Source organism: Crocodylus porosus, unplaced genomic scaffold (assembly GCF_001723895.1).
Source record: "Crocodylus porosus isolate Cpor-Errol unplaced genomic scaffold, CroPor_comp1, whole genome shotgun sequence".
In the NCBI taxonomy this organism is placed as follows: domain Eukaryota; kingdom Metazoa; phylum Chordata; order Crocodylia; family Crocodylidae; genus Crocodylus; species Crocodylus porosus.
Genome location: NW_017728951.1, coordinates 23,745,843 through 23,759,069, shown reverse-complemented (window position 1 = coordinate 23,759,069; position 13,227 = coordinate 23,745,843). Strand labels below are relative to the sequence as shown.

At 44.9% G+C, this 13,227-nt stretch overlaps 1 protein-coding gene across 3 annotated transcripts in view; it reads right to left on the bottom strand.

Moving 5' to 3' along the window:
- The window catches only part of SH3PXD2A (SH3 and PX domains 2A), a 308,394-nt gene that overhangs the window by 256,284 nt on the left and 38,883 nt on the right, over nucleotides 1-13,227 (bottom strand). The window lies entirely within an intron of this gene.

Sequence of the window (13,227 nt, the reverse complement as noted above, 5' to 3'; positions counted from 1 at the left end):
ATCGGTCCATCTGGCCCAGTACCCTGGTCCCACACAGTGGCAGAGTGGATGTTGAAGGGGAGAAAGGAGGTGACCAGGGCACGTTCAGAATTTTCCACCCTTCTTCCTCTCCCATTGCAGCTTCCAGCATTCAGAGATTTAGGAAGAAGTTCTGATTTAGAAGCTGCCACCTCATGTTTAACATTTTGGTCCAACTGGTCCAATCTCTTTTTGAACTGGGTTCAGCTACCACCCTCCACAATGTCTTGTGGCAATGAGTTCCACGAGGTGATTACTTGGTGCGTGAAGAACTTCCTTGTTTTAGGTTTAAACCTACTACCTAATAGTTTAATTTTCCATGCCCTACTTGTAGTACTGCAAGAGATCATAAATAATAAGTCCCCATTTCCTCCACACCATTGAATAATTTGTGAACCTCTATCATGCCCCACTTCAGGCACTGAAGCTGACATGTCCTAGCCTATTTAGTCTCTCTTCATATGGAAGCCCCTCCATCCCTGCTGCCCTTCTTTGTACCTTTTCTAGGTCTTTAATATCCTTCTTAAGGAACAGTGACCAAAACTGCATATAGTCTTCAAGGTGCAAACACACCACTGATGCATCAAGAGGCATAATAATACTTTTTTGGCTCATTTACAAATCCCTTCTTAATAATTCTTAACATTTGATTTGCCTTTTGCTGCTAAACACTGAGCTGACGGCTTAAATGAACTGTCCACAATTGCTCCAAGATCTTTTTTCCTGAGTGGTAACAGGTAATATACAGCCCATCACTATGTATGAACATTTTGGGTTATTCTATATCTACTCTGCTTTCTGCCTATTTTTCCCCTCCTATGTGCATCACGTTACACTCTTCATTATTAGAGAGCAGGGTTTATGCAGAGGATGTAATGGAAAAATGGTTTCAAAGGAAGCCCCAGTCCCAAAGGGAGTGGGAGTGCAGCTGTCATTGCAGAAGGGATGACATATTCCAGGGCTGCTGCATCTCCCCGCCACTTCCAGGGACACGCAGCATTTCCAATCTGCTCTTCATGACTCCTTCACAGGCAGCCCAAGCCTCCCTGCCTGGAGGGGTTTCCAAGGAAACTCTGCCAGCCTCGCTTCATGGCATTACAACCATACAGCACTTGCAAGTTGGATGCATAAAGGACACAACACAGCCCTACACCGAACTCACAAGATACAGTTCAACCCTGCAGCATATTATGAAATACAACAGATGGTGGATTACCACTGCCTTATGCCTAAAGGCACAGCTTGCACCTGTGCAATGTGGATGTGCAACAGCCAGGCTGGAGAGGGCAGCGCCTTCCTCTCTATTGGAGCTGGCAAAAGTCATAAGATAAATTGTAAGGCTGGGATGAATCCAGGCCAGGGGCCTCCTCCTCAAGCCCTGGTCCCACCATGACTACTTCAGAGGCAATGGTTTTATACGGTGAAATGCTTCAATGAGGAGATGCTCCCACGGCCATTCCCTTGGCTCCCTGGCACCTTCACAAATATGGGAGGGGAAACGGGCCCAATTCTATTTACAAGCACATCCACTCCATGGGCGAAATCTGATGCAAAGCTAAAAATATCACAATCTGCTATCCTTCAGTTTATGGCCACTGTTTCTAGTAAACCAGAGAGGCACCATGGTGAACAGAGTACCCCCTATTCCCTGGTGATCATACGCCCCTGATGAGTTTGTAGACAGCCACAAGATCACCACTCAGCCTTCCCTTGTGGAGGCTGAAGAGATTCAGGTCCCTCAGTCTGTCCTCATAGGATCTTACCTGCAGGCCCTCAACCATACAAGTAGCCCTCCAGCTGCTCTCCATGCTGCAGGGCTGCACCCTGCCCACCTGCATGCTGCACTGCGGCTGTGCACAAGGTGGCTGATAAATGCCCCGTGCATATCAGCCACGTCAGCCAAAAAAAAGCTGATTGCTGATACTGTCAATTGTCTTTATATCTTGGGACAGGTGTATCAGTGCACCTCTATTAAATACCCACTGTGTTTTAGAGAACCTGTTCATTCACCTGCCATGTGAACTTGAATGGTCTGAGGTTATTAAATCATCACAGTCATTCAATCCTACACTTCTAAATTTGACCTCTTAATACCAAACGTGTTAATAAATTGTATCTAGACACACTGATGCCTGTTTATTAGATCTTCTGTTAGGAACATTTCAGTTTTTTTATTTTAGAAATGTGGGCACTTTTCAACCTATTGTATTTATGCAAATGCTTGCTCAGTGAACTAAGGTCCCCTCTCCAAGCTGCTGCAAATTCAGCTTGACAGGCGGATCTTGCTGTTCCTGAGTCATTAAAAAAAGATGCAGTATGTCCTTGGGGGTTTTATCTGTTGCTAATACCCACTAATCAGTGTGATTTTATCAGCTACTTAATACCAACCTCAAGATTTCCCAACTGCATAGTAAAAACAGCAAAATAAGTATACTCTTTGCTGCCTACACAAAGCAGGGAGGAGAAAAGAGTACTTTCTACAGTATTTGTAGACACACTGAAATGTCACCAGGTTCAGCTTTTTCATCAGATGCTGTGTTTTCAGTGGAAAATGTCCAGCTCTAGCTGGCACAAATCCAGACAGTAACCTGAAGTCTTTGTTCACAAGCTGCTGCTTTTTCCACCAGCCAAGATGATACTTCAGTCTATGATGAGGTGAGGGTGGTTTATAAAGGGCTGGGATAGCAGGAAGAGAGGCTGATGAGAGCCCTTGAAAAGTCAAAGGTCATGCAGCCATTAAGAACAGCTGGCATCTGCATGCAGTAGATTAGCATTTACCTTACTTGCTTTGTTGCCATAAAAATGAAAATCCCTGGTACCAAAGGTGTGGGAATTCAGTTATGAAGATAAAGTCTCATTTCCATCCCATCTCACAGCTCATTTAAAATCGACATGCAATAAAACCTTTGCCCGGCCTCATTCCTGTAGTGATTTTTAGACCTGTATTAAAAGCAGGATCTCAGACACCCACAACTGTGTAGGTTAGTCCACTCAGCACAGCACAAGATCTACCCATCCAGACACTAACCTCAAAGCCCTATGAGAAATTCAGAGACCGGCGTGAACCTGGGACTCTGAATTCAGACCATCCTGAGCACTGAGAGTGGAAGAGGGCAGGCCTTTCTCTCTCTGCCTCCCAGGCTACATAAAGGAAATATTGGATCCTAAGAATACTACAGCGTAGGTCACCATGCCATGCCCCAGGAACAGTTACACTCTGGCTAGAATTTCACACCCCCTTTCACAGTTAGTGAGGAAAGAAACCTAATTTTTTGTAAACTTAGATAATGAACTGATCACATGACTCCAGCAGCTGGAGCTCTGGGCACGTGCGTATGCCTTAATCTGGCTCTGAACATAACCAGACTTCTAGGAAGATCTGATTCTGATCCAATTCCAGACCCAAGCTCCATGGCTCTGGCCTTGTCCAGCTTTCTGACATCTCAAAAGGCCCCAAAAAGTCCTAAATGGTTGTGTGAAGTTCCCCAGGGTTGTGAAATCAGCCTGCTGAAATTAGAAACAGTCTCAGGACTGGTGGTAGCTGCCACAAAATGAGGTCACTTTTCAGCAGGAGAGTCACCCAGGAGCCGCAAAAGCTTGGCAACTCCACTGCTGATGAAAGACAAATTTTCAAATGCAGCCCCCGGCACCTCAGGTGAGGAGCTGTTCTCACCAGCAGGCTCCAAAGAGTGGTGAACTGAGGAACAGATCCAGCATAGAAGAAAGAAGAAACCAAAGCAAGTTAAATGACGAGAAGTGGAGAGAATCTCTCCTGGGTTCGCCACGCTATTGTTATGTTGTTTTAAACAAATCTTGGATGCGGAGGCTGAAGCAGACTGCACAGGTGCTGAGGGTCTGGCTTTTTGATGAAACAGATGTTGTTTCGCAGACATCCCTCTCTACAGCTTGAGTTTCCATTACCAACAGGGGAAATGTAACTGAGAAGCAGCCGGGGCAACCCCCGGATCTAATGGATAAAAGTTGCATGCATCTAACACTTGAAACTGGAGCAGAGACGCAATGAGACTGGAAGGAAGGAATCTGATGGCAGAAGAAGGCTGCCTTATTTATGGCATGCAGGCAGAGGCAAGCTGCGCTGGTAGGGGCATCTGTACAGCAGGCCAGATTTTCAGATGGGTACAGCTCCGTGGCCATCAGCATGCTTTTCACTGTTTCCAAAGTGGATCCTTTGCAGTGCAAACAGCAGACCCAGTGCCAAAGAGCTTTACATTGTAAAAGAGATGGTACCTTCCCTGGACCCTGTCCACTACCTTCCTTAGTGGAGCTTGTGCTCTTAAAAGTGATGCTCTAGCCTTAAAATCACGACTGCAGTGTACGTCTGTCACTCCAGATCCAATCTGCACTGTTTACAATACCATCTTTTCTCTAGCAGCTAGTCCTGGACATGCTGCTGAGGATCCCAGAGTCAAGCTGCATTCTTATTGATTCACAAATCACCAGGAATATTGATGTTTTAAGCACAGGCATAAAAAGTTATCCTGATGAAGGGCACACTGGAACACACTCCAACTCCATTTCCCAGGTGCTAGTGAGAGTCACAAAAGCAGCAAACGGAAAGCCTGTACAGTAAATCAACTGGCCAACATGCCTCGGAGAACACAGGAGATCGGCTGAGTAAGGAGGGTACTAGAGAAGATGCTCCAGGCCATTACAACTGTTGAATGCCAGATGTCTGGAGACAGTGGACTAGCACCACTGTCCTCCAGTGGGGAGCAGTCACCTGTACTGAAAGGTTTAAGGAACAGCACAGCCTGAATCTGTGCAGGGGGACAGCCTGGATGATCCTTGAGGTCCCTCACAAACCTTGGATTCCCAACCCAGACGGAGGGACATCAGAGCATCGACTGTCCGCGAGTGCAAACCACCAGGGTGACAGACCAAGTAACACGCCAAAACAGAACAGGCTATGAGAGAGAGAGGCCTCCCTACAAGTGAAATCCCCCTCTCCCTTTGTGTAGAGAACCCACCCATGTGCCATCTGAGCCCTGTTTTGCAAGTGAGCTCAGAAATCCTCCATGCTAGATGGAGGCACTGCACCTCAAATTGACTGCTCAAGAGATATTGAGTAACAGCTTCACTAGGATGTCCGCAGAAATAGTTTAAGAAGCTCCATATGTGTCCAGACCTGAAACACCAACAACACATCGTGCTAAAAGGGTTTAATACCCTTTCTTTTTAAGCAATTGCCTTGTTCACCGTAGCCCATTTCTACTGAGAAGGTGCATTTACACGTGCGATTTACCATGCAGTAGACTAATTTGCTGCGCAGTAAAGCATCACCATCTAGTCGTGCATGGCAATTAGGCTGGCGTAGACTAATTTACTGTGCCATTGGGTAGTCCTGTCAGACACAAGTACTATCTGACAGCAGAGTAAATTACTGTGCTTAAACACACATGTAGATGGTGACATTCGGATTAGTTTACTCCAGCTCAAATTGTGCTGGAGTCTATTCATTAACTGCACATGTGGACGTACCCAGCGGCATCTAAATGGGTCTTAAGTAGTAATTGAAGTGACCAGCCACAATGCTGCTATATTTATTTATTTGTTAATTCACATACCAATCAGAGCCCTAGCAACCAAGCACCATTTCTGATGGGGGCACAAAACAGGATCAGCTGCCCACAGTGCGGCAACGGGAAATACCCACCAAGAAAGTACTCAACAAGAGCCAGACTGGCGTGGCACACATACTGTGCAATTGATACAGACTGTGCACAGAAGGTTGGTAACCCACAGCCTGCTGCTCCCACCTCACACCTCAGCTCCGGGTACCTCCCTCCTGAGCACAGGAAAGCCATATTTACAGTGGCAGGGACTGAGCTGGGTCATGGAACTGGATCGATTCTGCTATCATTCTCACCGTTGCAACTCAGCCAAATTTTGCCGCTTCTGGACTAAGCTTTTTGCTTAGGTTGTTAAATGATTTTGTTTCAAGGGACTCTGCATTCCCCCTTCCTCTAGCATGAGTAGAACAAGCCAGCATGCACGCACGCAGCTAAAGGATTCCTCTGAGAGTCTACATGCAGGCTGCACTGGCTGCATGTGCATGGGCTGGGAAGTCATGGCATAGGTATAAGGCCTGATACAGTACTGATTTGTATTTCCCTCTCCAGGGCATGTCTACTCTGAGGAAGATGTTTGTGTGGCTGAAATACCTTGGGACCTGCTCTTCCACCATATAGGCACTGACATACTATGAGAGAGCTCATTATTTCAGCCCTGTCTTTAGCCCCTTCGGAGCAATAAAGAAGCCAGCTGACAAACATAAATACCGTTACCACAGGTTTATGTGGCTTCTGATGGAAGCTGGATGCTGGGTCTTACTAATGAATGGATGCCTCCAAATCTGCAGAGGACTTAAGAGCTGAGGCAGGAAGAGGCTGCATCTTCAAAACAAAGGAGAATGATCTAATTAAGTGTATGCAGCACAGAGTGCTCAAAAAAGTTGTTGCTTTTAGCGCCTCTTTCTACCTGGTTCCCTGCTGGCGCAGTTTGAATGCTAAAGCTTTTCGGCAAGTTGCTTGTGTTTCTTAACCTGGTGGGTGGCCAATACAGCCTGCTGCCGGAGAGATGCCAGAATTGCTAATAAATGCAACAGCAGAGAGATTTCCTCCTAAGAGAGAAAAAAACATACGTCCAGCATTTCGATGCATGTTGCTCAGGTTAGTTTCAGCCTGGAGAGCTTGCCCAGGCACAAAAGTTGTGCCAATTTATCTACCACCTTGTTGGGTTTATGAAGTGAGAGTGTTAATATGAGCACTCAAACTTGGTATAGACAAGCTCTGAGAGACAGCGCTGAGTACAGAAGTTCATTGGGCCAACTAGGAATGGAAAAAGGTGCCTGTAGTGCCGTTACTCAGAGTAATATACTGAGAGAAATGTAATATATCTCATCCAGTGCACTGAATGCCCTACAGGAGAAACCAAACAAGCACATACTAGAATGAATGCACACCGAAAATCTATCAAAGACAAAAATATCCAATTATCTGTGGGTGCACATTTCTCACAGGACATCCACTCTCTCTCCAATCTCTCAGTTCTAATCCTCAAAAGGAATTTACAAAACACCTTTCATAGATGAGCCTACAGACTTCACTTCATAAATCTACTGGATACAAAAAAATGTAGACATGGATTTACGGCACATTATAACTTGCCTGCCATCTAATAACCCCAGGTAACCTCTCAACACTTTACCAGCTACAATTCATTTCCTGGTCACATTCCCTCCCACCTACCTGTCTCACACCTATTAACTCCTATCCCCTTTAATCTTCCCTGCCAGGCATTTGCATTTTCACAGACCCGCATTTTGCATATTGGCTTAAACTTCTATTCGACCCCAGAGAGAAGGCATACACCAGCAGACTCTCCTTATGCCTGAAGAAGGTCGCCTGTGCTTGAAAGCTTGCAAAGAACAATTTTCCCAGCTATTCAGTTGGTCTAATAAAATATATCACATTTACATAAACAACCTTATTGCTGAGTATAGAAGTTCATCAGGCCAGCTCAAAAGGGGAAAAGGTGCCTATGATGCTGTTACTCAGATTGAATTCTTTCAGGCAAAAGCTCTAGATGTCTTATGCTCCTAATTCCTGACATACTTTAATCTTGGAGAGGCAGGGGATGAGGAGCAAGGAAGGGTTAGTTAAAAATTTCTTTTTTATTTGTAAAACTGCATGAGCCTCATTTCCTCTGCTATTACTCAATACACAAGAAAAAGTCCTGTAACACATTCTAGGGTGCAAGTATCAGTGGGGAATAGAGAGATGAGAGATTTAAAACACTCAACGTTGACCCAAGTCTGCTCCCCCTGCTGCCAACTGGCCTATTAAAAAGACAAATGCTGAACAGTTTTGAAAAACCTCACTTCAAATTATAATTAATTGCTTTTAAAACCTGAACTTTTAAAAAAAAAATTACACAGTCTCTCAAACAGCACCGAAGTCAATTCAGTAAAGGCAACCTCTGGATTAAGTTGAGTCCAGGTAAAGCTGGGTTCAGCTTCTGTGATTTAAAACTGTTTTCAATTGACTTCTGTTTGTACTGGAACAACAGAACTGCTCTGGTGCCCACTGGGAAGATTTTAATGGATTTCAAGAACACTAGGTCAGGCCTCATAAGAAGTGATGTAGTCACTAAAGTATCAGGAAGATATGGGCAAATGAAAGGAAATTAAGACAATAGCAACACAACTGATTAAGGAGCAAGAGGGATGGACTTACAGAAAAATGAAAAAAATTGTATGCAAAATTTCCCCATATTGAAAACCCATGGATGCTTGGACATTGATTACACTGGATTCAGGATGTCAACAGGCATAACATGACTGAACAACTCCTAATAGTGGCATGTTTGCAGTCATACGAAGGGTGGAAATCAAAGAGGTAAAAGGGATATAGGCTGTAGCCATATTGGCCTACAGGCAAAACAAATCAGAACTTTAGGTAGAAGTGATATCTTTTATTAGACCAACTAGATAGTTGCAAAACAAATCTTTACTTGTAAGCGATCCGGCACACTCGCCCGTCTTCAGGCATAGGAGAACACACTTTTACAATCTTTGCATTCTCCTACACCTGAAGAAGGGCGAGCGTGTCCGAAAGCTTACAAATAAAGTTGTGGTTTTTTTGCAACTATCTAGTTGGTCTAATAAAAGATATCACCTCAACCCAGAGTTCTGATTCTAATGAGGTAAAAGAAATTTAGGTGCTGCCCAGGAGAGTAAGGCTGGAAGCAATAGGACAGAATTGAGCAGAAGAATTAGAATGGCTACCTCCTCAATCCTTTAAGTCAGCAGCCAGCAACCTTGACAAGCCATGGGCTGAACAACCTGTCTCCACCAGCGTATCACCACTGCGGCCTTTTCCTCAGCACACACCAGGGCTAAGCAGTTGAGAGCTGTGTCCACATTGCCACCACCTCTCTCTGCCCCTTACTCCCTGGCTACGGCATGAGCGCAGCTTCTATCAGCAATGAGCTGCACAGGGGCTGGGAAGCCAGACACTACAGCCAGGAGAAAGGGGAGAAGTGACAGCAGCGCTGGCACAGCTGGAAGTTAACCACCCCCATACTGCTTCTCACTCCCAGCCCCAGCATGGGCACAGGCAAAGCCCTCCAGCCATGTGGACAAGCAAACGGATAATGTACCAGCTCTCTGTGTAATAGATCTTCTCTCACTTCACATTCAAACTCAAGAGCTGCAATAACAGCAGCAAAAACATTCTCTTCTGGCTCATGCACCATTCACAGATTTGTTAAATAAAGTGTAAGGGTAGGATGTAAATCTACCCTCAGTTGCACAGGGGTTGTAAATCTGGCATACCTCTATAGACTGGGGAGAAAAATTGGGCCAAATGATGTTACATAGGTGAAACCAAGGTCATATTTGGCCTGTTAAGTCTGTATTCCTGGTTATGAGGCATGACCCAGAAATATATCATTCTGGGGCTTTCCAATGCCAGAGCTTTCAGGGGAAGGTAGAAATGCACAAGTCTTACTTGTATATGGAGTGTACTGGATACAAAACCAATTAGGGCAAAGTTTACATGGACCATATAATGACACTCAATCACTTCTCAATGGAAGTGTCCCAAATGGCTCTAGAGGGGCATTTCTTCCATTATCTTTCTTTGACTGCAAACAGACATCACCCTTGTGCCACCATAAACATTTTTGTGATGGCACAAAACCAAAGTGAACAGATGTCCTTGCTCCTCATCACACCATAAATACCTAAAATTGTGAGCACAACAATTCTTAGTAACAGTTTCTAACGCCTTCTCACAATGGATGTCTGTTCTCTTACGGTGCAAGAGCACAGGCAGGTTGGGGCTGTCTATACTCTCCACGTGCCTCATACAGGCACTTCTGGGGTCCAGTCCTGAGGGAAAACGGCCCTGGGTGCCTGGCCCTGACCCATGGCGTGCTTCTGGAAGCAGGGATTGGGGAATCCCATCTTGTACGCTCCACACTTGTGGATGCATGCCTTGGGAATTCTCCTGGTAACATATACACATACACACACATACATATATACACTATATTACACAGTACCTTAGTACAAGTGTCCTGGTACTCATATTATATATATCTATACACATACACACAGAGTACCAGGACACTTACACTATGGTACTGTCACCACCACAGATCCCTGGGTACTGAGCAGGCCTTGCAACTGTTAGAAAACATGTTACAATACAATTCAGTAATTCCTGTTTCACACCACTTCATCACTGATGGTTTTGCATTTTCTGGGTAAATCAGCACTTACACATCTACAACAAATCCCAGCACAGACCAATCCACCAATTCACTGTGCATGAATGTTGCTGCTCCATCAGGCAATATCTTCTTTATTGTTCCTGTTCTCCACCAACACTAAGATGCAATTTATATTAATATGGACATCTTCCAGCTTTGATTTTTAACCTTACAAATGACCCCAAAATGTAACATTGGAGCAGCAGAACAAGGGCCTGGGAAAGGCATGAATATAGCTGCAAAACTCCTCCAGGCCCTTGAAGAACAATGGCAAGTCTCTGGGGATAGTCCTATTCCAAATAATGGAAACTCTTCAGGGAGCGACCCACAGAATGGTGAGATCTTTTTTTCTTTCCTTTTTGAGTAGAGGGGAAAGGAAAGTTCATGTAAACTGAGAGACCCCCACATTCACAGAGGCTGAACGGGTGGGTACAACCCTGCAGCATGCAAAAACTGGAAGCAGGCCTGAAGATTTGCGTCTTCTTTATATGGTTCAGTTTCTGGTGGAAAAGTAAGTGCTTCCAAGAAAGACGTGTGGGCAAAAGTGAGCAAGTCTTTCATACAACTTCAAGCACAAATGAAAAAGATAGGAATTTTGGTTCTCACATTTAAAACAATAAGACCTAGGGTAGAGTCTAAACCTACATTCATCCTCAGCAGGCAACTGTATCAGGAAATTTAAAAGACAATAGGTACATCTACACGTGCGCTTTACTGCAGAGTTGACTAATTAGCTCCACACTAAAGCATCACCATCTACACGTACGCCAGTATTAGGGTGCAATAAATTAACTAACTCTGCCATAAGATAGTATTATTGGGCACAGTACTATCCTCTGGCACAGTAATTTACTCTACCAAAATGCATGTGTAAATGGTGACCACGGCTGGCTGGGGCACAAGGGTGCCACAGCAAGGGAGTTGCTTGCCACCTTCGTGCTCCAGCCAGCCCTTCCGCTGCCCAATGCTGCCACCCAGAGTCCGGGGCTGACCCCGTAGGCCAAGGGTGGGCAATTATTTCGGGCAGAAGGCCATTTACTGAGTTTTGTCAAGCCATCAAGGGCCATATGACAGGAAGCCAGGGGCAGATAAATATTAATTTTCTACATTTTTTAGGGGTCCTGCGGGCCAGATAGAATGACCTGTTGGGCTGCATCCGGCCTGTGGGCCGCATTTTGCCCACCCCTGCCGTAGGTCCTCTGTCAGCCCAGGCTTCCGCCACCCTGGGTCAAACTGCTGTGGTCACACGCGCGTATTCAGATGCTGCACCCAGAAACAGCTGACTCCAGTGCAAACTGTGCCAGAGTGTATTGCTCTGTGTGCTAACTGCATGTGTAGATGCGCCCACTGAGGCCCGGATACAAAAGGTACGTTAGGTGGCTACGCTCCCATTGATTTCAAGGCAATATGCCTTCAGAGAACACATCTGATAGCACTGCTTGACTGAAGAGTTAATCTCACGAGCATCAATGCTCAACTGTCGATTAAAAGGCAGTCAGGATAACCTGTGCAACACTTTAGTCCATACGTAAGAACAAGGGATTGCACAAAACCTCTACTTTCTCCTGGAAGTTCTACCGTAGCGCAGGGTCCAGTAATTGCAGGGTGACTGAATAACAGATGGACTCCACCTCTGAGACTAGGAACCAGACTTTTAAAGGTGTTTAGACACTCGCAGATCTAGCTGTAAGCGATTAGAATGAGATGTAATGTTATCCAATACCCCTGCACATTCATTGCAAGAGTTCACATTTCAAAATGATACCATGCACTTCTGCAATACCTTTACCTAAAGGGTCTTGGAGCGCATTGAAAAGAATAACAAATGGCACCCACACTCCCAATCCCCTTGTGTGATCACCTCTACTTTGTAGAGGCAAAAACTGAGCAGCTAAGAAATTAAAACATCTTGGCCAGAGCCACACTGCAGAGCCTGAGCAAGACCCAGGTCTCCCGAGTCATGCGGGTGCTGGCTTTATTGCTCAAACAGCCTCCCTTCCCTTGTATAAACTCTCAAGTCCATTCCTGAGGCATCGCACTCTTGTCTGGTCATGCAGTTCCTATTAAACTCTTAAGGAGCGGAGAAGTGAAAACCCTTTTATAGCTACACTTGAGAAACCCTCTGATATAACCTAGCCCAACAATCCCCCACTGGTATACCAACCAATCTAGGCATGAGCCACACATAGCCTAAGTGTTATTCATTTTTTGGAGGAAAAGTTTCTTGCTGCAAGTCAGCACTGGTCACCTTGAAACAAGCCTTTTACAGCTTGGCCTATATTATATGTCCTATTGAAACCAGTAACAAAATATGAATCAGCAAAATGACTGTCAGCATTTACAATCCTGCTGGTTTTAATGTCTATGGTTCCCTAGAACAGTGGTCTCCAAACTTTTTTTGATCGCGCAACCCTATCAGTAAAAAATTTTTGAACATGCTCCCCCTATATATATATATATTTATATTTGTGCATCCCATCAGTAAAAAATTTTTAAGCATGTACCCCCAATAGACATATATTTATATAAATAGAAATAGAAGTTCTAATATTTTCTTCCCACACCCTAATGTATCGTCTTGTGCGCACCCCACTTTGGAGACCACTGCCCTAGAACATTAAACAAGCCTCTTCCTGCATATCCTCCAACCTGAATGCTCTCTTGCTCAGACACTTCAGTGAAAACACAAGCATTTTGCCAGAGAAGCAGTATTAAATCCAGCTCAAATGACCTCCCACAAGGCCCAGAAAACCCCCCACCGTCTGTAACAAAGAGGTTTTCAGCTAAAAGTTAAACAAAGGGGTGCTGGAAACCCTGGGATATTTTAGATGAGTTTGTTAAGGTAGAGGTTTGACTGTGCCGGACAAAACTGTCAAAACTCCCAAGTGATTTTTAAAAAGGGCTTAGACACTT